The following is a 23,500-nucleotide window of genomic DNA, read 5'->3' as shown; positions in this document are numbered from 1 at the left end:
GCATATCTAACTCACTCCTCAATGAAACAGACTCCCCACCGGGTGTGGTCTGCTCTCGAGTCAACAATTTCAACTCAAAACTATCCAGTCTAGCCTGATACACTTCGTGATGTTTCTGGAACTCCGCACGGATTTTCGTGGTCACCTCTGTAACCAACTGCTGCACTATTTTCACCACTCTCGGCTTAAATTGTTGAAGGATTTTTCCTACTTGCCTTTCATCCCTCACTGCTTTGACTGCAATCTGGTTGTAATTAGCATGGATGAAGTGCAGCAACTCCAGCTCTGGATCAGCAGGCTCGACTGTCTCAGTAGTAGTCGCGGACCCCGAAGAAGGGCCCTGTGTGGTCGGAGGTGGTGGTGGAGGCCTTGCCTTAGAAATAGCCAGTGTGGCTGCACAAGCCAGTGTATCGATAGTATCTGGGACAACTGTAGTGGGAGCATCAGTCTCAGTAGTAGCATCACCAATCTCGGACTCTACTGGGTCAGTCCCATAAGCATGGCTCGGACTCAACTCTAACTAAGTGTCGTCATCATCACCGGATTGATCTTCCTCTTGGTCCTTCTTGACCTTTACCTTATTCTTCCTCCAATCCCCCATACGAGCAGCTGTGATGGTGTCGTCCCATTCTGGAAGGTGAAATATCCTTGCCCGTCTACACAATTCCATGATAAGACAGGGAAATACCATGTTCTGGTTGGGCTTGTGTGCCCGCACATGCAGCTCCTCAGCTATTAGCTCCCCAATATTCATCGGATACTTTGACATCAATGAGGCAATAGTGACTGCCTGACTGGTGGAGAGGGTATTATCCGGTTGGGTTGGAGTGATCCTGTACCGAAGCAACGTCCACCAAAACATAGCTTCCGTGGACAAAAAACTTTTAGCAATTTTGATTCTCCCATCATTAGTCCATTTTTGCTTATGTGGCTCAGATGTGATTGTCGCAGCAGTCCATTCCCGCACAGATTTCTTGTCTTTCCTGTCTCATTTGTCTAGGAACAGGCTCAGATCAGTGGGCGCCACAAAATCATTACCGAACAGGACTCTGTTGATGGCTTTGGAGGAAATATCGACAAGTGAGTTCCGGACTATCACATTATCCAGAATGGGTATCTCATGCCAAGCACGACTCGGCTTCTTCATCGACATCAACACAACCCCATATGATGCATAAAATTCCCGCCCAATGTGCGGAGCATAGTCTCCCGGCTCATGAGTGAACACATCCAGCTTGTACATTTTGATGGTATCATTCAGCTGTGGATGAGCCGAGATACCATCAAAAATCAGTCGCCACTCCTCAAATATTTTCCGCTGCGGCTGTCCCCCAGTTTCTGTCCCCGCCATCCATTGGTCATACAATTTCTTTGACTCTTTGACCGAGAATCAAAGTTTTTCTTCCTCCAGCCGTTTGGTCCTGACGGCCAGTTTACGACCCTCTGGCGGTGTACCATCATCCAGATCGTTACCATCACTTGGCCCTGCTGAGTAACTCTCCTGATCCATTTCGTGGGCTGCCCCCCTACTTGATACTTCCGCGTCAGAATCCCCCTCTTCAGACTGGGAGGCTTCTGACGCAGACTTGGACGGGGTCATAGGTCGGGGCTGTGATGGCCTTGCCGATGTGCCTTGCATGGGGGCCCCCCTGACCTTTGGTGGCGGTATAGCCTCTGCTCACTCGGATCCTGATTGTTCCCCTTCCGAATTGGAGGGTTCATCTATCAACCTCAAATCCGAGCGCGCTTTATTTCTTGTGCCATTGCTTTTGGCCCTCTCTTTCCTTGCACTCCTTTTCTGACTCATTCCTGCAAAAGACACATCATATTAGCTACCATGGGACATCCAATCAAAAATAAGACAAACTGACTGTGCACAAAACTTGTGTTCTGTCTGTGACTGTAAACTCAATAGACGGACCGTAAATTGAAATACGGTCCGTAAACTGAGATCGTAAACTGCTCATTGTCTTGGAGACCTTTCTGTCCCTTCGTGAAATGCTTTAAGACGGACCGTAAACTGAAATACGGTCCGTAAAGTGAGATCGTTTTTCGCATCACAGACCTGGAACATGTTTTGACTTCTGGATTTTGTTACACATCTTGGTTTCACATTGTTTTGGGGATTAGGTTACTCAGACTTCACCTAATTTTCTACCAATTTTTCAGAAATCCCTTAAGAGTCAAGCTATTGGTGGGCAGACCAAAACCTCAAATTTTGAATTTTAAAGTATGGAATGCCCTCAAACCCATTTGGGTTTTATTTATAACTTCCCAAGAGACTTAGAAGAATTTAACATTGTTATCCCCTCACAAAATCATTAACCAAGGTAAGCAAGCACTTAATTTCACAAAACCTAGCCTAATCAATACTTACCATCAAGTTCAAACTCACTGCTGTAAAATAAGAGTGGAGAGTGTCAATCATACCTTTTTATGATGAACTAACAGATCACAATAAGCATAGACTTTGAGAGCACAACTTCAATTACAACCAAATTTAAACCTAGGGCAGAGAGATTACGAATTTTGTGAGAGTGGGTTTATTTTTTAGTGTGAGTTGTGTATTTATGGAGTTAGAAAATGGAAGATGATGGGCTTTTTTTTTGTGGGAAATCGTGGGGGTTGAGAAGGAGGGAAGTTGATTGAGAGGTAAGTTAATGGAGAGGGAAGTTAATGGAATGAAACGGTTGTCTCTGCCCGTGATTTAAATCGCAGCCCTCTTTTGTATTTACAGCGTTTTTTTAATTCTAAATATTCTCCGTAAAGTGATTTACGACCTGTATTTAGAGATGTTGATGTGGGTAGTACACTGTATTGTCTCATGAAAGATTACGATCAGATTTACGGACCGTATTGTGAAATACGGTCCGTCTTCCATGGTCGTAAACTTTCATGTTGCATTACAGTGCTTACTGTTTTGTGACATTGTTAAATACTCCCCATTTTACGAGCCGCATTGTGAAATACGGTCCGTAAACTGCAGGCGTATTTTGCAATGTTGCGAAACAGTCTCTTACTACTTAACTTACCTGCTATTCAGCAATATTTTCTTCAATATATTCCTGCACCAAAACAACCCTTACCCTATATGTAATAAAAAACAAAAAAAAAAAAAAAAAAAAGATTACACTTGGGTTGCCTCCCAAGAAGCGCTTGATTTAACGTCGCGGCACGACGGTGGTGACCATTCACTCCTTATCTTGGTACACCAGATCATTGTTCGTTCCGAGGTGCTTCAACCTATAGCGGTCAACAATCCTATCCTCTGAAACCATTCCGTGATAGTGCTTCAATCTTTGCCCATTAACCTTAAATGTCTGAGTTCCATCTCCGGACTTTAACTCAATTGCTTCATGGGGTGAAACACCTACCACCTCAAACGGACCAGACCACCTTGATTTAAGCTTACCAGGCAGCAACTTCAACCGAGAGTTAAACAGCAATACAGGGTCACCCTTGTAGAACTCTCGCTTCAGGATCTTCTTGTCATGGAATTGCTTCATCCTTTCTTTATAAAGTGCTGCACTCTTATATGCCTGGTACCGAAACTCATCCATCTCATTTAGTTGAAACAACCTGAGCTTGGTTGCTTCCTCCCAATCCATATTCCGTTTCTTCAGCGCCCATATAGCCTTGTGCTCAAGCTCAACCAGAAAGTGACAACCTTTTCCAAACACAAGCTTGAAGGGTGAAGTCCCAATCGGAGTCTTGAAAGCAGTTCGATATGCCCATAAAGCATCATTGAGCTTGCGGGCCCAATCAGTTCTATTTGCATTCACTGTTTTTTCTAGAATACTCTTGATCTCCCTATTGGACACTTCAACCTTTCCACTTGTCTGAGGATGATAAGGTGTTTCCACCCTATGTTTTACATCATATTTCACCATCAATCCCGCGAAGGCTCTATTACAAAAGTGGGATCCACCATCGCTGATTATAGCCCTCGGAGTACCAAAACGAGTAAATATGTTCTTCTTGAGGAACCCCATAACACTCTTGGCCTCGTTATTTGGCAAATCCACCGCTTCTACCCATTTTGACACATAGTCCACAACAACCAAACTGTATTTCATGCTACTCCAACTCACAAAGGGTCCCGTAAAGTCAATCCCCCAGACATCGAAGACTTCTACCTCCATAACAAAATTCATAGGCATCTCTTGCCTTCTGCTGACATTCCCTTGCCTTTGACATTGATCACAGGACCGCACCAATAGATTAGCATCATGAAAAATGGTTGGCTATTAATAGCCGCACTCAAGTACCTTAGCCGCTGTCCGGTTTCCACTATGATGACCCCAACAGGAGAGTCATGGCACGCCTTTAGAATTGCCATCACTTCACTTTCAGGAACACAACGCCGAATGATGTTGTCAGCGCATGTTTGGAACAAATAAGGCTCGTCCCAATAGTACTGCCGAGCATCCCGCAAGAATTTCTTCTTTTGGTAGGCTTTGATATCTTCTGGAACTATGTCTGTTACCAAATAATTGGCAATGTCAGCATACCACGGTGCCACCTCCATTGACACAGCCAACACCCTCTCATTCGGAAAAGCATCATCTGTATAAAGCTCATCAGAAGGTCTCCCAGCCTCTTCAAGCCGAGAGAGATGGTCAGCAACCTGGTTTTCAGTGCTCTTACGGTCCTTCACCTCAAAATCAAACTCTTGCAGCAATAGCACCCCTCTGATCAGTCGCGGCTTTGTTTCCTTCTTTGCCATGAGGTATCTCAAGGCTGCATGATCAGTGTAAACTACTACTTTGGACCCCAACAAGTAGGCCCGAAATTTCTCAAAAGCAAACACAATGGCAAGCAGCTCTTGCTCCGTCACTGTGTAATTCATTTGGGCAGCATTCAGTGTTCTGCTTGCATGATAGATCGGGTGCATAATTTTATTTTGCCTCTGCCCGAGCACAGCATCTATTGCAAAACCACTAGCATCACACATTAGATCAAGTGGCAGGGACCAGTCAGGAGCAACAACAATAGGAGCAGTAGTGAGACGCTCTTTTAACTCCTCAAATGCCTTCCGGCACTTATCATCAAATTCAAACTTCGCCTCTTTTTCAAGAAGCTTGCACATTGGGTTGGCAATCTTGGAGAAATCTTTGATGAAGTGCCTGTAGAACCCAGCACGTCCGAAGAAACTTCGGATACCTTTGACCGAGATAGGTAGTGGAAGTTTTGCAATCACATCAATTTTCGCTTGATCGACCTCGATTCCTTTTTCAGAGATTTTGTAACTGAGGATGATTCCTTCTTTCACCATAAAATGGCACTTCTCCCAATTTAGCATGAGATTTGTCTCTTCACACCTTTTCAGCACTTGGCCCAGATGGCCAAGACAATCTTCAAACGAATCTCCCACAACAGAAAAATCATCCATGAATACTTCCAAGAAGTCCTCTACCATGTCTGAGAAGATTGACATCATGCACCTATGAAAAGTGGTTGCTGCATTACACATACCAAAAGGCATCTGGCTAAATGCAAACGTCCCATAAGGACAAGTAAAAGTGGTCTTCTCTTGATCTTCCAAAGCAATGTTGATCTGATTGTAGCCCGAATAACCATCAAGGAAGCAATAGTAAGAACACCCCGCTAGCCTATCAAGCATCTGATCAATGAAGGGAATAGGGAAATGGTCCTTGCAAGTGGCTGTGTTGAGATTGCGATAGTCCAGGCAAACTCTCCATCCAGTGACAGTTCTGGTTGGGATCAACTCATTCTTTGCATTGGGCACAACAGTGATGTCGCCCTTCTTAGGAACACATTGGACTGGGCTCACCCATTTACTATCAGAAATTGGGTAAACTACTCCCATCTAACCATTTGATGATCTCTTTCTTGACAGCCTCTTGCATATTCTCATTCAGTCGCCTCTGATGCTCCACACTTGGTTTGCTATCCTCCTCCAACTGGATTTTATGCTCACAGATCCCAGATGAAATACCTCGGATGTCTGCTATGGTCCAACTAATAGCACGCCTATACTCCCGTAACACCTCCAAAAGCTGTAGAATCTGCTCCTCTGTCAATAGGGCTGAAATAATCACCGATAATGTATTGTCCAGATCGAGGAACTCATATTTCAGATGTGATGGGAGCTTCTTAAGCTCCAACTTAGGTGGCTCAATGATCGAAGGCTTTGCTGGAGGAGTTTTTCTATTTTCCAAATCAAGATTTAGCTTCTTTGGGTGGTATGAATATGAGCCCAACCCAACAAGTGAATTAATTGTCTCCACATAGCCTTCCATGTCTTCAGCATTAAAATTCATAAGAATACCAGCTAGAGCTTCACCCAAACATTATTCTTCAATCTTGAACTACACTGCTACATCAACAACATCAAATGAATCAATTATCGAAATACTCTTGTAAGCACTTGGTAACTTCATCCTCTTTGCTAGCCTGAAAAGTCACTTCTTCATCGTTGACTCGGAACTTGATTTTATTTTTCTCTGAATCCATCAGAGCTCTCCATGTAGCAAGGAAAGGTCTCCCCAGAATAATAGGAATGTCCTGAACAATAGCACAATCAAGAATCACATAATCGACGGGCATCATAAAATCACCAACCCGCACATGTACATCATCAACCACCCCAACAGGTCTTTTGATAGACCTATCAGCCATTTGTAACCTCATAGTAGTCGGCCTTGGTATCCCCAAACCTGATTGTTTGTATATAGCAAGAGGCATCAAATTAGTACTCGCCCCATTATCACACAAAGCACGAGCAAAATCATGGTGCCCAACAGAATAAGGAAGGGTGAACGCCCCAGGATCTCCCTTTTTCTGCACAGTTGTAGTTGAAATGATAGAACTCACAGTCTGAGTCAAACTCACGGTTTCATGTTAAACCGTCTTCTTATTGGTCAGCAGATCCTTCAAATATTTAGCAAAACCGGGCATCTCCTTGACAGCTTCCAAGAAGGGAAATTTTAGAGATAACTGCTTCAACTGATCATAAAACTTCTCGAACTTAGCATCTTCCTTCTTCTTTACCAGCTTGTAAGGAAAGGGAGGTTTAGATTTGAAAAGTCGCGTCAAAGGGCGGAGAGCTCCTTTTACAGCCTGCTTGCTTTTGTTATCAGCTTCCTTCACCATCTCTGGAATATCAGCAACCTTCTTGTCAGTAGGATTCTCATTAGCAATAATGGGTGCTTTAGACTGCACCCCATCCTCTTCATCTATCGGCTCAAGATCAATCACCTTCTCATCAACCCCCTGGAGTATTTTACCACTCCTAGTAGTGATGGCAAACACACGGTCTACATCGCCTCCCTCATTGTTTGGATTTGGAATAGTGTCACTCGGAAGTCCTCCCTTTTTAGAAGGGTGCTGCTCTGTAGAAATATCCCTCATCTGTGACTCAAGCTTTTGAATAGCCGCTGTATGGGAACCCACTATTTCTGTCAGCCCAGATAAAGTCCTTTCAGACTTAGATTGATTGGCCGGAATCTTCTCAAGCATTGATTCAATCTTCGAACTACCTTGCTCTGTTGACTGCCCTTTCGGTGGTTGTAACTCCCTTGGTTCGCATCACCATAATTATTATTGTAGTTCCCAGAGCTGTTATAAGCACCTTGACCTTGCTGAGGTCTCCATTGATTCTGATTCTGATAACCACCTTGGTAATTCTGTCTCTGGTAACCCCCTTGAGAGTTATTAACATTATTAGCATCTTCAACCTGCATAGGTGGCCCATCATAGAACGGACCATCTTGAGTATGGTACATCCCTTTTGGCAAACTGTATCATCCTCACAAACATTTACTTTCTTGATCTGGGATTCATCAAACTTCTTCGTTAGCAAGGAGATACTTGTTGCAAGTTCTGCCAATGTTTATCGGGTGTCTTGATTCTCCATTACGATATTCTGGATCATAACACTACCATATGGTACCACATCAGCATTGTTTGAGTGCTAAGCTTGATTATGAGTCATTAGCTTGTTAAGTATGTTGGTCACTCGTCGAAAGGTTTTGTTTATGAAACAACCATCAGCTGCATTATTGGCAACTGACTGTGTCACTGGATCTAGCCCTCGGTAGAACTTCTCCATTAATATGTGTTCCAGAAAACCATGATTCGGGCTCTTCTGCAAATACTCCTTGAATCTCTCCTAGGCTTCATATAGTTATTCCCCCGGTCGCTGCTTGAATTCATATATCTTGTCACGAATTTCAGCCTTCTTGCTAGTTGGGGTACCATTTTGTGAGAAAAGCAATCACCATCTCTGCCCATGAAGTAATTGAATTTTGGGGCAGCTTCTCAAACCATGTTCTTGCCTCCCCGGTTAAGGAATATTTGAATAACATCTTGTGGAACGTTGTTCTGGATGTGATTAGCACACACATCCACAAAATTCTGCAAATGACGTTGAGGGTCATTCTTGGTAGAGTTTCGAAAGTATCCCTCAAGCTTCAACAACTGGTATAGAGAGGAATCAATTTTCACGCTAGCAGCTAAAACTCGAGGCTGAACAATAGCAGATGCATAGTCCTCCTCTGCAACAAGATCAGCGAAAATATTCTCATCATCTGATTCATTCGCCTGATTGTTCAACCGATTCCCCTAGTTGGCAGCACGTTGATTTTGCTAATTCTGATTCATGTTCACCTGGTTTACACAGAGTAGCAAACAAGGTGTGATGGAATAAGCAAAAGACTTCAATATAGCAAACACTATTTAGTAATTTCAAAACCGTATTCCCCGGCAACGGCACAAAAAATTGATACGCTCAAATTACACCTATTAATGGTATAACGCGGACGTTGTCAAATATAGTAACCCAACAAGGTTGGGGTCGAATTCCACAGGGAATATGGTGTGAAAAGGCTACTAAAGTCATAGGATGCTAAGCTTAGGTCTAATGTCTTAATCTGATGATTTCGGCAATAGTTGGTTTTTCTATAACTAATTTATATCTACTTGCTTTGGTGGAAATTTATGGTAAAAGAAACTAAGTTTGTGTCCCCGTTAGATAGGGTGTATGATCATGGGTATTGATCTTGATATACTTCTAATGGATCATTATATGAATGCACTTAATCTCTATATGAATCTCTACTATTTCCCAATAAATAAAGATTATCTCTTTCTATGATTTTCCCAAATATAAGAAAGTAACTATGAAGAACGATTAATCATGCCAAGTAAATTCTTCTTATTACTAAGTGAATTTATTAAAAAAAGTTTAAAGCTTTGAGTCCTTGTTAGTTATTCTTACCAACCCTAATTATTTTCCCAAATAAATCAAGGTTTATGGCTTTAATCAATGTTGCAACCATTAATTATGAATGAAGAATGAAGAATAACTAAACCCTAATAATCCATTATGTGTATATCAATCACAAACCCAATCACAAAACACCCATAATTAGGTTCACAACCCTAGTAAGAGAAATTAGCTACTCATGACAAAGAACAAGAAACAAGAAATTGAAGAATTCATAATTGCTTACTTTGGAAGAAAAGAAGAATTGATAATACTTGAATTGATGTTTGAACCTTCAAAAACTAGAGAGTATTTAATGTTCTAAGACAAAAGTCAAAATATAATAACTGATAACTATTAAAACCCTACAATGAATATTTTTAAGTTCTGAAAAATGTGAAAGTTGCAGATTTGCACTTTGGTCCCCATCGATACGAAATACAGTCCATAAAGTGAAATACGGACCGTAAACCAGTTTACGACCAAGTCGACCTTCTAGTTTTGAGCAACTTCAATCTCTTGAAATACGGATCGTAAATTGGTTTACGGCCCGTAAACTGCCCAGTCGTCTTTTAACTTTCAAAATTCCAACTTTCTGCCAAATGCTCGAATGGTTAAATACGCTTTCAAATACGGACCGTAAAGTGGAATACGATCCGTAAAAGTTGTTCGTAAATCACCATGTCTCAGCCTGCCTTTCTGGTTCTGTTATTCTTTAATACGGCCGTGGAATACGGCCTGTATTTTAGAATACGGACCGTAAACTGAGTTTACGACCACTTCTGCATTTTAAACTGTTTTCATTCCAAATTTGTTCCGTTTCCTGAAAAACACTAAAAACCACGTAAAATCACATAGACGTGCTTAAAAACAAGTAAATATTATAGTAGAAAAGCATCGATTTGTGGCGTAAAATCACGCCACATCAATGGGTTGACTCGTAGGGAGGCAACTGAAGCCTCTTACGCTGTGGTTGCAGGTATTATTATTATTATTTGCTCCTTTGATGCGTATTCGTTGATCGATCCGAGTTCAAACTTATCTTATGTGACCCCTTATTTTGCTCTCGATTTTGGTATGGAACCTGAACTGCTATTTAAATCCTTTGATATCGATACACCTTTCGGAATTCCTGTTATTTCTTGTAGGGTCTATAGAAATTTTGTTGCTGTAATTAAGGGTCGAGAGACTATGGCTGATTTATATGAACTTGAGATAGTGGATTTTGATGTCATTATGGGGATGGATTGGTTTTCCGCCAATTATGCTAATGTGGATTGGCAGCATAAGTTTGTTCGTTTTGCCTTTCCTGATGAACCTATTATTGTTTGGGAGGGTGAAATTGCTAAGCCCCGGGGTAGGTTTATTTCCTATCTTAAGGCTCGTAATTTATTACTAAGGGGTGTATCTACCATTTGGTTGCAGTTAATGATACAAAAGTTGTAGTACCTGAGTTTACATCTGTTCCCACAGTTAGTGATTATCCCAGAGTGTTTCCTGGTATTCCTCCTGATAAAGTCATTGATTTTGGGATTGATGTTATTCCCGGCACCCACCCAATTTCCGTTCCTCCATACCGTATGGCTCCAGCAGAGCTAAGGGAATTAAAATACCAATTAAAGGACTTGTTGGATAAAGGTTTCATCCGACCAAGTTCCTCACCTTGGGGTGCTCCAGTCTTGTTTGTTAGGAAGAAAGATGGTTGCCTTAGGATGTGTGTTGATGATCGCCAGCTTAATAAGGTAACCATTAAGAATAAATACCCTTTACCTAGGATAGATGGTCTATTCGACCAACTTCCGGGTACTAATTTCTTCTCGAATATTGACTTAAGGCCTGGGTATCACCAATTGAAAATAAAGGAGCAGGACATTTTGAAAATAGTGTTCCGCACTCGTATGGGCACTTCAAGTTTCTAGTAATGTCCTTTGGGCTGACTAATGCGCCTGCTGCATTTATGGACATAATGAACCTTGTGTTTAAACCTTATCTTGATAGTTTCATCATTATTTCGATCGACGCTATTTTGGTGTATTCAAATAGTCGTGAGGATCATCCAAATCATCTGAGAATAACCCTGACAACACTTGAGGAGAACGAGCTTTATGCAAAATTCTCTAAGTGTGAATTCTGGCTTAATTCTGTGGCTTTCTTAGGCCATGTGGTGTCTAGCGACGGTATTAAGGTTTACCCTCATAAAATTTCAGCAGTGAAGGATTTACCTAGACCCACGAGTGTGACTGATATTCGTAGTTTCTTAGGTTTGGCTAATTATTACAGAAAGTTTGTGGAAGGCCTTTCATCAATAGCCTCACCATTGACTAAGTTGACGCATAAGGCTGCTAAGTTCCAGTAATCTGAAGCTTATGAAAAGGGTTTTCAGGAGATCAAGGCAAGGTTGACTTCGGCTCCTATTCTGACTTTACCCTCTGGGTCTGGTGGCTATGTGGTGTATTGTGATGCCTCTAGGATTGGGCTGGGTTGTGTGTAGATGCAGAATGGTAAGGTGATTGTGTATGCGTCGCGACAGTTGAAAAAGCATGAGAAGAATTACTCGACTCATGACTTGGAGTTAGCTGCTGTGGTATTCGCTTTGAAGATTGGGCGTCACTACTTGTATGTTGAGAATTGTGATGTTTTCACTGATCACAAGAGTCTACAATATATTTTCAAGCAGTAAGAGTTGAATCTCAGACAAAAGAGATGGTTGGAGTTGTTGAAAGATTACGACTTGAATATCTTGTATCATCCGAGTAAGGTGAATGTGGTTGCTGATGCTCTGAGTAGAAAGTGTCACGACCCTAAATTCTCTTTAGTACTCGAGTTAGAGTTAAAAGAATAAATAATTAGGAATAAGTATTTAAAAACCTGAAATATACTTTCCATCGACTGCTACAGCGACCAATTCACCGCTGCAGCGGTCCCGCTATAGTGGCCATGGTGACTGCTATAGCGACCGAGGAGAGCAGAATGCCCTGTTTTTATATTTTAACTCCGAACCATTATTCCCAAGACCCCAAAGTCAATTTTCAAGAGAGAAAGAGGCAAAATTCATTCCATTATTTGGTGAAAGCATCTTGGAGGGTAAGTCCCCATCTTTTTTTGTTCCTTTTCCTTTTTTTTTTTCAAGTTTCATGTTTATTTTAAGGTCCATCAATGGTGGGTGAAAATCCTAGAACCCTAGAATTAGTAAACCCTTAAATAATTGGTGGGTTGTTATTTTTGTTGTTGATTAATCATCTAGGAATATAGATTATCACTTTCTAGGAAGGGAATTTGATTTCTTATGCCTGAAATTGCATGTTGAGACTTAGGGTTCTAATAAAAATGGAAATTTCTTCCTAAAATCTATTTGAAAGGGTAAATTGATTAGAAACCCACGGATTGAAGGTTAATGTGTGTAGAGATAGAAGTTATGATAAATTCACCATTAAAGGATGGTTTCACCATTGAAGAGGGTAGAAGTAAGTGGGTCTTCTTCCCCAAATTGTTTTTCTTGTTTAAATTCATGGTTTGTTGCTTACTTAGCATCATAATGTTAGACCTTGATCATTATGAGGCGCTTCGGAAATAAAAGGCTCGTGCGGAGTAGTTCGTGGTGCCTGTTCTGCATTCTAGGTAGGTTACGGCTTACTTTAGTTAGACTTTGATTAGCAAAATTTATGTATTGTGTAGAATTGATGGGAGAAAGCATGATTAGGTCTTCAAACATGGTGTTTTGGTTTGATATTAGCTAGGTTGGAATGACTTCAGATTTTGTGGGCCTGTTGCCATTACATTATGTACTGAACTATGAGGTGTAGTTGTATTCATACTGTGGCGATTCAGGATGGATTTCAATTAGGCTGATTGTTGTTGATGGTGGCTCGTTGCCCTATTATTGTGATTAGACTTATTACCTAAATTGTCTTGTTGTAGTCAATTCCCTGTTATTATGACACATATCATCGGAGAAAGGAATGATACAGGACCTGAATTGTGATTTATATATTTATGATAATACCTAGATGAACACTTGATGTATGATTTACTGTTGATGATAATATATAGAAGAGTGGAGCTTCTTAGTGATAGAACACTTAGTTGTGAGGCGTACTTCCTATATGAGGAAGTAAAGAGGGACATAGACTTTTATGTTCGTTGAGACGGTTTGTATGATTCATTTCATGGTTGAGTTGATCCAAGTCTTGATATGACTTGTGGCTTTTGACTTGTACCTTCACTGTTGATTTATTGGTTTGCATTGATTTTACCACGTTTACACTAATTTATGCATTCATACACTCATATATGATGGAAATGGTTTGGAAGACCTGTGGCATGATGGCTTGTGTTGACATTGATATTGCTAATTGTTCATAGACCATACATACTAATGAACTGAAATACATTGAGACATACATTGTGATGTGTAATTAGTGAAGAAGTTAATATAATCTTCTTGTTGAACCAGTGATGCTATTTGAGGCTAGTTGTGAGCTCGTGGTCCGAGGTTCATCCCAGAAACGAGTGGTATATATATATATGAAAAGGCACAAATGTGACTTGGATTATGGGCTCGTGGTCCGAGGTCCGATTTGGAGACGAGAGGTATATTGATATGGTCGCGACCGAGGTTCTTTCTGGGGCGGGGGATTTATGACTCGGGTTCGAGGAGTGGATCCGAAACGAGGGTACATGGACACCATGGGTCCCCTGCAGGTCAGGACTACTGAGTTATGACATCAGTAGCATGTGTGTACAGTGTGTATTTTGCCAGCGCATTGCATTGCACATCATGATATGTTGCATTGCACATCATTAGATTTTATTCTGCATTATTATATAGCTCGTTTAGTTTTGATTTTTGTGTGTTTGCTGAAATGGCTGTTGTGGTATAGATATGATCATTGACTGAGTTAAATTGCGGATTAGTGACTCTACCTAGGGAAGGAACTTGGGCTGTGATTGTTAGGTGAGATCATTGGAACTTGACAGACTTGTGGGTTAGAAGCTTCATCATAGGTTGTGACTTTGTTATGGGATATTCTGTGACTTGGAATTGAGTATTAAGTGTCTATCTGTTTATCTTGTTGACTTTATGCTTATATACGTGAACTAATGTTAGTCGTCCTATGATGCTTACCGGTACATAGTGTTTGTACTGATATTACCTTCCTGCACCTTTTTTTAGTGCAGATTGTGTTCCAGAGATTTCATCCAGATTACATCTCTAGCTTGAAGCTAGTTTGCTCGACCAGATCCTAAAGTGAGCTTCTATCCATTCCATGCCACCTGAAGATCTCTCTTTCCAGGTGTCTATTTTTATTCCAGACATAATTGTTATTATATTTGAGATATACTTCATTCTTTAGACATTGTTGGTTAGAGTCCTTGTACGATGACTTTCAGATCTTGGGGGGTGTAATAGTTAAGACTTCCGCATATTATTTATTTATTTTTGACTTGTTTTATTTATTCATCCATTCACTTATCTATTGACTGTTAATAAATGATTAAAAAAGTTAAAATTGGCTAATGATTAATGGGTTAACGGGTAAGGGTTTACCTACTAGTTATAATAAGGTAGGTGCCTGCACGATCGATAATTAGGGTCGTGACAGAAAGTCTATGGGCACGTTGGCATATTTACGTGTACATGACATGCCTATGGGAAGGGAAATTCGAAGACTTGCTAGTCTTGGTGTCAGACTTGATGAAATCATAAATGGTTAGTTAGTAGGGATCACGCCAGCACGATGTAACATTATGGAAAGGATCAAGTCCAAGAAGTATGACGACAAACTTTTGATGAAACTGCGGGATGAAGTGGAAAGGGGTAAGTACACTTCATTCATTGTTGGGACAGGTGATAGTGTCCTATGGTTGCAAGGGCGGTTATATGTCCCCGATGTCGACAGACTTCGACAAGAATTGATGATGGAGGCGCATAGTTCTAAATACTCTGTGCATCCGGGGGCCATCAAGATATATAAGGATTTGAAATAGCACTATTGGTGGAAGAGAATGAAGGTTGATATTTCTAACTTTGTGGCTAAGTGTTTGAACTATCAACAAGTTAAGGCTGAACATCAAAGGCCGAGAGGTCTGGCTTAGAAAATCGAGATTCCGCAGTGGAAGTGGGAAGTGATCAATATGGATTTCGTTGTGCGTTTACCCCGCACAAAGGCCAAGTTTGATTCGATTTGGGTAATCATGGATAGACTCACAAAGTCTGCCCATTTTCTCCCTGTGAAGTCGTCATATACCGCGGTGGAGTACACCAAGTTATATCTAAAAGAGATAGTTATATTGCATGGGATTCCGACATCCATCATATCTGACAGAGGTACGCAATTCACTGCTCATTTTTGGAAATCCTTTCAGGAAGGCTTGGGAACTAGAGTGAAGCTGCGCACTGCCTTTCATCCTCAAACTGACAGGCAGTCAGAGAGAACTATTCAGACTTTGGAAGATGTGTTGTGAGCCTGTGCTATAGATTTCGAAGGGAATTGGGATGGACATTTACCTCTTGTGGAATTCGCGTACAACAATAGTTATCAAGCGAGTATTCAGATGGCTCCTTATGATGCTCTTTATGGGAGGCATTGTCGGTCTCCAATTGGTTGGTTTGAACCAACTGAAGTGGAATTATTGGGTCCTAATTCAGTTCACGAAGCGATTGAGAAGATTAATCTCATTGTACAACAACTCAAGCCAGCTCAGAGTAAATAGATGTCTTATACGAATATGAGGCGACGCGAGCTAGAGTTCTCTATTGGTGACAAGGTATTCTTGAAAGTGTCACCGATGAACGGAGTAATGCGGTTTGGTAAAAAGGGCAAGCTTAGTCCTCGTATCATTGGCCCTTATGAGATTGTTAGGAAAATTGGGATGGTGGCTTATGAGTTGAAGTTACCATTGGATATAGCCATGGTGCATCCTATGGTTCATATTTCAATGTTGAGGTTGTACAAACCTGATCCTTCCCATATGTTGAACCATTAAGAGATCGAAGTTAGTGAAGGGTTATCTTATTGTTATATCCCGTATTTTTGTACGTTGGATTATTCGTAAGTTGAGGTGGGGTCCACATGTCGATATTTTTTTTTAAAGGACATAAAACAAGTTATATGGATAATATATGTGAAGTGAAACACAACTCAAGAAGGACCCTTGAGCCAAATCAAAGTGGAAGCCCTCTAAAAAAAATGTATTTAAGTTATGTTTTTGTGTGATCTGACTTCGGGAGGCCATAACACCATCGGTATTTGGGAATTTGGGAAACCCCTAAAATAAAAGTTGTAGATAATTGAAATACCTTTCCAACCATAGGTCGTGGGTCTGCATGTGACATCGAGATAAGGAGATATGGACGTTTTAAGGCAGAAAGGTCGAGCTGGACAGTGGGTTCGGCCCAACCCGATTCCAAGTCGGGTCAGGCCAATTACCCATGCCATTTAAGGGAATTTTTTAGATTTATCTCCTCATTTTCAGACCAAAAACACCCAGAAACTTCTAGAGAGAGAGAGGGAGGAGAACCTTAGAGAGAAAAAGCCATTTTAACCAAAATCTGAGCCCCGAATCCCGAAGCTCATGAAGAGAAGTGTGTTGTCCGTCGCGTTCCCTTCAAATTGAGCTAAAAATCAGCCAAGAAGAAGAGTGTTGACGTGGTTTCTGCATACGTAAGGTAAGATTAAGGTCCCTTTTTCATTGTTAACAAGTTTATTTAGAGTTTTAACGGATTAGAACGGAGAAAATAGCGTTATAAACTCGTTTGTTGTTTTGTTGAGATTTATGGATTAAGGGGCTGTTTTAGGTGGATTAAATGGATGGAATTATCTGAGTTATGATGTATGATAATTGTTGATATTGTTGTTGATGTTGTTGATAAGTTGTTGTTCTTGAATTTGGGAGAATAAAATGTATGAAGATATTGTATACAAAGCGTATACCGGGCTGTTTTATATGATTTTCGTGGATGTTTTGTGTCAATATTTTGGGGATGTTTTATGGTTGTTATGAATCGTTTTGGGGGCTGGAATATCGTGGGATTGGCTGTAGTTGTTGTTGTTGTTGTTGTGTTTGTTGTTATACTATGGATATACGAAATTAAAGAAGTGTATACAAGCATTGGTATACGAATGTATATTGGGCTGTTTTGGAAGTGATTTAAGAATGGATTTAATTCTAGTTTGATATGAAATTGTTGGTGTTGTTGTTGTTGGTATTTTGATTGATGTTTGGCTAAATTGGCATCTCGAGGATTGTTAAGTTTTCAGGGGAAATGCTGCCCGAATTTCGTTAAGTTTCATTCGTACTTGGAATGTTTAGTAAGTGATGCGGATGATCAAACTGTGGCTTATGTTATCTTAATTTTAGACCTATGAGCTCGAGAAGTAGACGTTGGACATTTAGATAGAGTTCAAGGTATGTAAAGCTAACCCTTCTTTCTTTTTGGCATGATCCTTATGAAACAAACAAACGACGTGTATATGACTCCAAAGAAGCTCATATTCTTAGAGACACTAGGATGGCTAATGTTCTTGATTTCCAAAAGCTATTTCATTATGTCTTGATACGTGTATATGATTCCAGAAGTTCTATTTGGATATAATCCATAGTGATATTCGAAAGGCACTTGATTTGACTATTGTCTTGCTTTTCAAATGATAGTTCGTTTTGATTATTCTATGGAGTCTCAAATATGATTTAATTTGGATATGGTTGCTCACTACTCTACTCGTGCATGCCTCAACATATCTTTCACTGAGTCCCGGGCCAGGATATGTTTTCGTGCACAGTTTCACTGCATTGTTCACCGAGTCCCTCACTAGAGAGCTGGGTACCGTATATATATATATATATATATATATGATGGTGTTATGATGTGATGGTGTTATGATGTGATGACGTGATGGTGTTATGATGTGATGATGTGACGGTGTTGTGATGTGATTATGGCGCCAAGGATTGTATGTGGTGACCTTATTCACCGAGTCCTATAATGGGCCGGATATGATATATGATATTGATATGCATGATTTTCATTTCATAAGGCAAGTGTATTGATGTTTTAAAAGTCATACTTGTTTCTGGAAATCTCTATTTCAGTTACGATCCTCATTATTGTATTTCATGCTTTATATACTCAGTACATATTCCGTACTGACCCCCTTTCTTCTGGGGGGGGGGGGGCTGCATTTCATGCCCGCAGGTACAGATAGGCGGTTTGGTGACCCTTCAGCGTAGGACTCCTACTCAGCTGTCTTGGAGAGCTCCGTTGTTCCGGAGTTTAGACTTTGGGTACAGATCTTATGATATATATATATATATATATATATATATATATGTTTATCCAGGGGTACGACGGGGCCCTGTCCCGTCATATTTCACTGTTAGTACTCTTAGAGGTTTGTAGACATATGCATGGGTTGTGTATAAGTTCTGTTCAGTTGTGTTTATACGATGTGCCATGGATATGTTCGTCTGTAATGGCAGCCTTGTCGGCTTGCATATGATATGATGTTCGTCTGTAGTGGCAGCCTTGTCGGCTTGCGTATCATTTTATGATTTGATTAGTTGTGACTCCTCAGGGGACAGTATATCTGGAAATATATATACATGACAACGTTATGAACCTTGGAGTTCCTTTGCGAGTTTCCGTATTGTTCTTAGATTCAGTTTTACTATATCCAACAGGTACGTACACGGGTGTCCAGGTCGGGCACTAGTCGTGGCCCACGGGGTTGGGTCGTGACAAAAGTGGTATCAGAGCAGTTCATCCTCGGAGTGTCTACAGACCGTGTCTAGTAGAGTCTTGTTTATCGCTATGTTGTGCACCACATCTATAAACAGGAAGCTACAGGACATTTAGGATGTTATCTTTCCTTCTTATCCTAGATCGTGCGATAGAGCCCAGCCATAGGAAATGAAATTCCTTATACTAACCTTTGATTTCAGCTGAAGAACGACATCGACAGAAGAAAGTGACTGATAATAATAGAAGCTACACAGTGCACAGGTAAACCACGATGCGAAAGAGGCATGTCGGGTAAGGTAAAAATATTGGAGTATGATTGACATGTAAAGTTGAAGAATGAAAGGGGAGGTAGATAGGAAGGTATAACAGGACGGATCGTTAGAGGAACAGGTACGTCTCGAGGTGCGATATGTGAGGTAAGTTTCGACACCTTTATACTTTTTACTTAAAATTGGGAGCCCTATGTGGCTATGACATGATATGATATATACGTATATATGTTGGCCCTGTGAGGCATTGTTGGTATTTCCTGCGTGCAGGTTTTTGGATAGTAAGAAGTATAGAGGAAACTCTGCCCAAATTTTTCCAGAAATAGAAAAGAGAGAATGAGATATAGGTTCATAATATGTCTTGAAAGTCGATACCGATAGGGTAAATTTATTATGTTGGATTAAAGCTTTAAGAGATACCCTCCATGTCATCCGTAAGAGGCACCATTATTACTTGGGAAATTTTATTTCGAAGAAGCATATATGAGTAGCAAACTTTGGAATTCATTTGAACGGACCAGAATACTTTCCAGCCACATTTGTACCTTAGAAAAGCTCATATTGAAGGGCAAAAACGTCCAGCAACTAAGTTTCACTTCATTGGAAGAATACAGAGCATACAACAAGTAGTTGATGAACTAAATGATTCGTTCACGACTCAAGAATAAATCTGGAGGTAAACCATGTGAATCAAGCACTAGAAGTCCTGTGGTGCTTGTCGGATTCTAGTTTTTCTTCTGGTGGTGGTTGGAGAATGTCTCATGGTGACATTTTATTAGTTATTAATAAACTAATTGGAGATGGAATTTGTGGAAGGAAAACTCAAACTTGTGGGCTGTCTAGGATCATGTGTTTCATATGTTGTTGATGAAATGCTAGAATAATTCGGATGGGCTTGTGGTACTAAGGGATGATTTAGAAAAAGATGGCAAATCTTAACAAAACATTTTATTAAGGTATCGAGTGAACTGATAAGTAGGGATAAATTACGACGAGTTTACAGGTAAAAGGAGTGATAGTATGATTGAGATAAAAGTACGGAGGAGGAAGAATTATGACAAATTATAAAGGCATTGATAAGACAGCTTGTGAGATATTAAGGATAAGATTGATCAGGAAGGGTGAAGGGTTAAATACGCCTACTCCGCAGAGTGTAATTGAAACATAGTAAGAATCGTGAATAAGGTTAAGAAGTGTTATGTTATAGGATGGATTACGAACAGGATGTAATGTGAATACCACAAGGATTGTTATAGAAATGAGTAAAGCCTAGCAAGGAAGTAACTAAAAGATATGGCGTGATCTATGTGTTATTAAAGTATTAAGGCGAGCTATAGAGTGAATAAGAAAGACTTATAAAGTTCTTCTACAAGGAAAAGTTCAGAATAAAGATTACGTGATAACGAAAATGAAAGTAAGCACAAGAGAAGAAGGGATTAATTGAAAGAAGGAAATAAGAAGAAAGCGAGTGGGATTACAGTGTAGCAATGTGTTATGACGTGTATAGCTGAGAAAATGAGTAATATAAGCGACATAATTGTGAAAGACTAAACTACAGGAAAACGAGCAACGAGGTAGAGTGAGTTCCAGAAAATGACTAGTATGACAAGAACAAACAGGGATGAACAAAATACGTTTGGAGAATGAGAAAAGGGGGGTGTGTAGAAATAGTATTTTCCGAAGGATATAGGAGTAGCATGAGATCCCTCGTGCACAAAATAAAAGATGGACATAGACTGGAGAAATAAAAGGAGTTCTAAAGGAAACACCTAAGATAGACGCGATTAATTGGGTACGAGTATAGAACAAAAGGAAAAAAAGTATAGCTATGGACTTAAAGGTGTAATACGACAACAAGGTGATAAGATAAGACCATGATTAAGACGAACTTGATATGATTTTGAGTAAGTTAGAAATCAGTGTTGGGTACACAACAAGGGTAAAAGAGCATAAGGCACAAAGGAGTACTGCGAATATGACTTCGCCTCGGAAATCCTTAAAGGACAAGAACTGTAGGCCTGAGGAACAAATAATGTATTGTAAATTATTAGAGGAAACAGATGATATCCGTTGGGATAAAGATAATACTACAAGAGAACTTTGGACACTTATCATCGGAATATAAGTTCTACCTAATTGAGAATTGGAATGACTACAGGTACTGATTAATTATTAGTTGGAGTAAGTGGAATGTGGTCTTGGATGAGTTGCTAACCTTGATTATATTACTCGAGTACAAATTATCAGATAAGATTTCGTACTATATATAGAAAGGTTCTCATGGCTTCATGATATTGTTAAGGTTTCGTACGTGGATAATCGAAGCTATAAAATATAAAGAAAAGATATGGAAATGGTACAGTATACCAAGTGAATTGGAAAAAGGATTGGGTGAACTTGATATTGAAAATAAGGACATAGAGCAGAATATAAACGGATAATGGTATGAGTACACCCCGAATGGGGGAAGCGGGTGAGAAAAATGCAAGAGTAAGATGGAAACAATTGGTACTGCAATATATTTGCTATGAATGCTTAAACTTTGAGTGAGATCCCTTGCTGGGACAAGTTAGTAAGATCTGATAGCCAGCAATGAATGGATAGAAGACAGGATGGTATTTGAGACAAGACTAAGGATCATTTGTAAAGATTCTGTATAATACGACATTAGAAAGTGAATGCTCTTAAAAAGGAGGAATACGACAAGAAAATGGTAACGAGTAGCTTAAGAGATATTATAAAGGATAGCAACGCTATACTGGATTAGAGGTTAAGGCTTTGGCAATGGGGTTTCTTGCTAATGATACTGTAACTTATAAGTAGCAAAGGAGGAAGGACAGGAAATCTCCTATAGTAGGATATGAGAAAATCAAATGGTGAATAAAGAAAGGGGAAAACTATGACTAAGATTTGATATATTCTACACAAGTTGTACAAGAATAGTTATGCAATCTACGAATATTTCTATGCTAAAAATGAGACCAAGTGAGTACTTGATAAGAAGAGTAAGGATTTAGTAATAACAATATGGTTACAATATTTTGGATACATTAGGGAAAGGTGTAAGATGGTTTGAACCCAAGTACCGAGATGAAATTAGTACTGAGGGTAAAAGCCATAGTTAAGGACTAGTTATATCAATTGAAAGATATAAGAGAAGAATATAGGGTCTGCATAAAGACTAGCGAGGCGACGCTAAGGTATTTTTCGGGCTGATTTGAGCACCTACACATAATCTTGTAAAGATTGCAATAGGATGTGTGATAGGAGAACTAAGAGCAAATTTGAGTAAAGGGGCAATAGAAGAGTTTGAGTCAAAAATAAAGAAACGACACGAGATAATATGCCTAAAGTATTGCCAGTTAGGGACTGATGCTGAAGATTCAAGGATAGGGACTGGAATAGCAGAGCAATGAAAGGTTATTGAAGTAAATAATGTTACACCTTGGAAAATTTCATTTTATTCGTCGAGTCTGCAAAGGGTCTAAAGGTTACCAGAGGCATGAAATACTCCAAAGACTGTAAAGTCTAATAAATCGATGAGGGACAGCGCATTATAGAATCTTATGTAAAGATGAAGAGGAAACATGCAGTGAATGATACCTCTTAAGGGAGTAACTTATAGAAGAGAGGTATGGACCGAAGGACAAAAGAGGGACGAAAAGTTCAAGATAGCACTTCGTAAGTGATGCAAAATGTGAAACAGATTTGAAAAATAGGCATATGATAGAAGAGAGGTATTACCTCAATGTGATGATAGGGGTGTTATAGGGAAAACTACCTATACAAGTGTTCACACACGATGCGAGACGAGTATTTACCTCAAAAATAGTGCTCTCGAGAGATTCATTATGGGACATGATTAACATGAGATTTAAAACCCCTTACGATCATCATGTATTTTAACCTTTATTCAGTTATAAGTTAAGCGAGAAGGGACACCCAAAGAGGATTCTAAAGATAAGAAGAAGGTTCCCGATTATTAAGTGATCGCAAAAAGTTAAGAGATGACATGGTATCAGTATGTCACGGATGATTCACGTGGTTGACTTAATAATGTGGGTATAGAGGTAATGACTATGCGATTAAGATTATGGGAAGGAGTAACGATAAGGACAAAAGGCTTCTAGACTAGTTGAGACAAAAAAAAAAAGGTCGACGAGTACAAAAAGGAACGATAAAAAATAGCACCAAGAAGCAAGCAAGGAAGAGTGCCATATTTGAACAAGGGAATTCATCTAATACTAGAAAATTATTAAG

General features: G+C 39.9%; 1 non-coding gene across 1 annotated transcript; it reads left to right on the top strand.

Moving 5' to 3' along the window:
- Positions 1-8,090: 8,090 nt before the first annotated feature.
- LOC132604771 (small nucleolar RNA R71) lies at positions 8,091-8,196 on the top strand. Its single transcript, XR_009568872.1, has one exon. It is a non-coding gene; the product is annotated as a small nucleolar RNA R71 (small nucleolar RNA).
- The last annotated feature ends 15,304 nt before the right edge of the window (positions 8,197-23,500 follow it).

This window comes from Lycium barbarum, chromosome 7 (assembly GCF_019175385.1).
Source record: "Lycium barbarum isolate Lr01 chromosome 7, ASM1917538v2, whole genome shotgun sequence".
Lineage (NCBI taxonomy): Eukaryota > Viridiplantae > Streptophyta > Magnoliopsida > Solanales > Solanaceae > Lycium > Lycium barbarum.
This window is presented reverse-complemented; position numbering and strand designations above follow the sequence as displayed.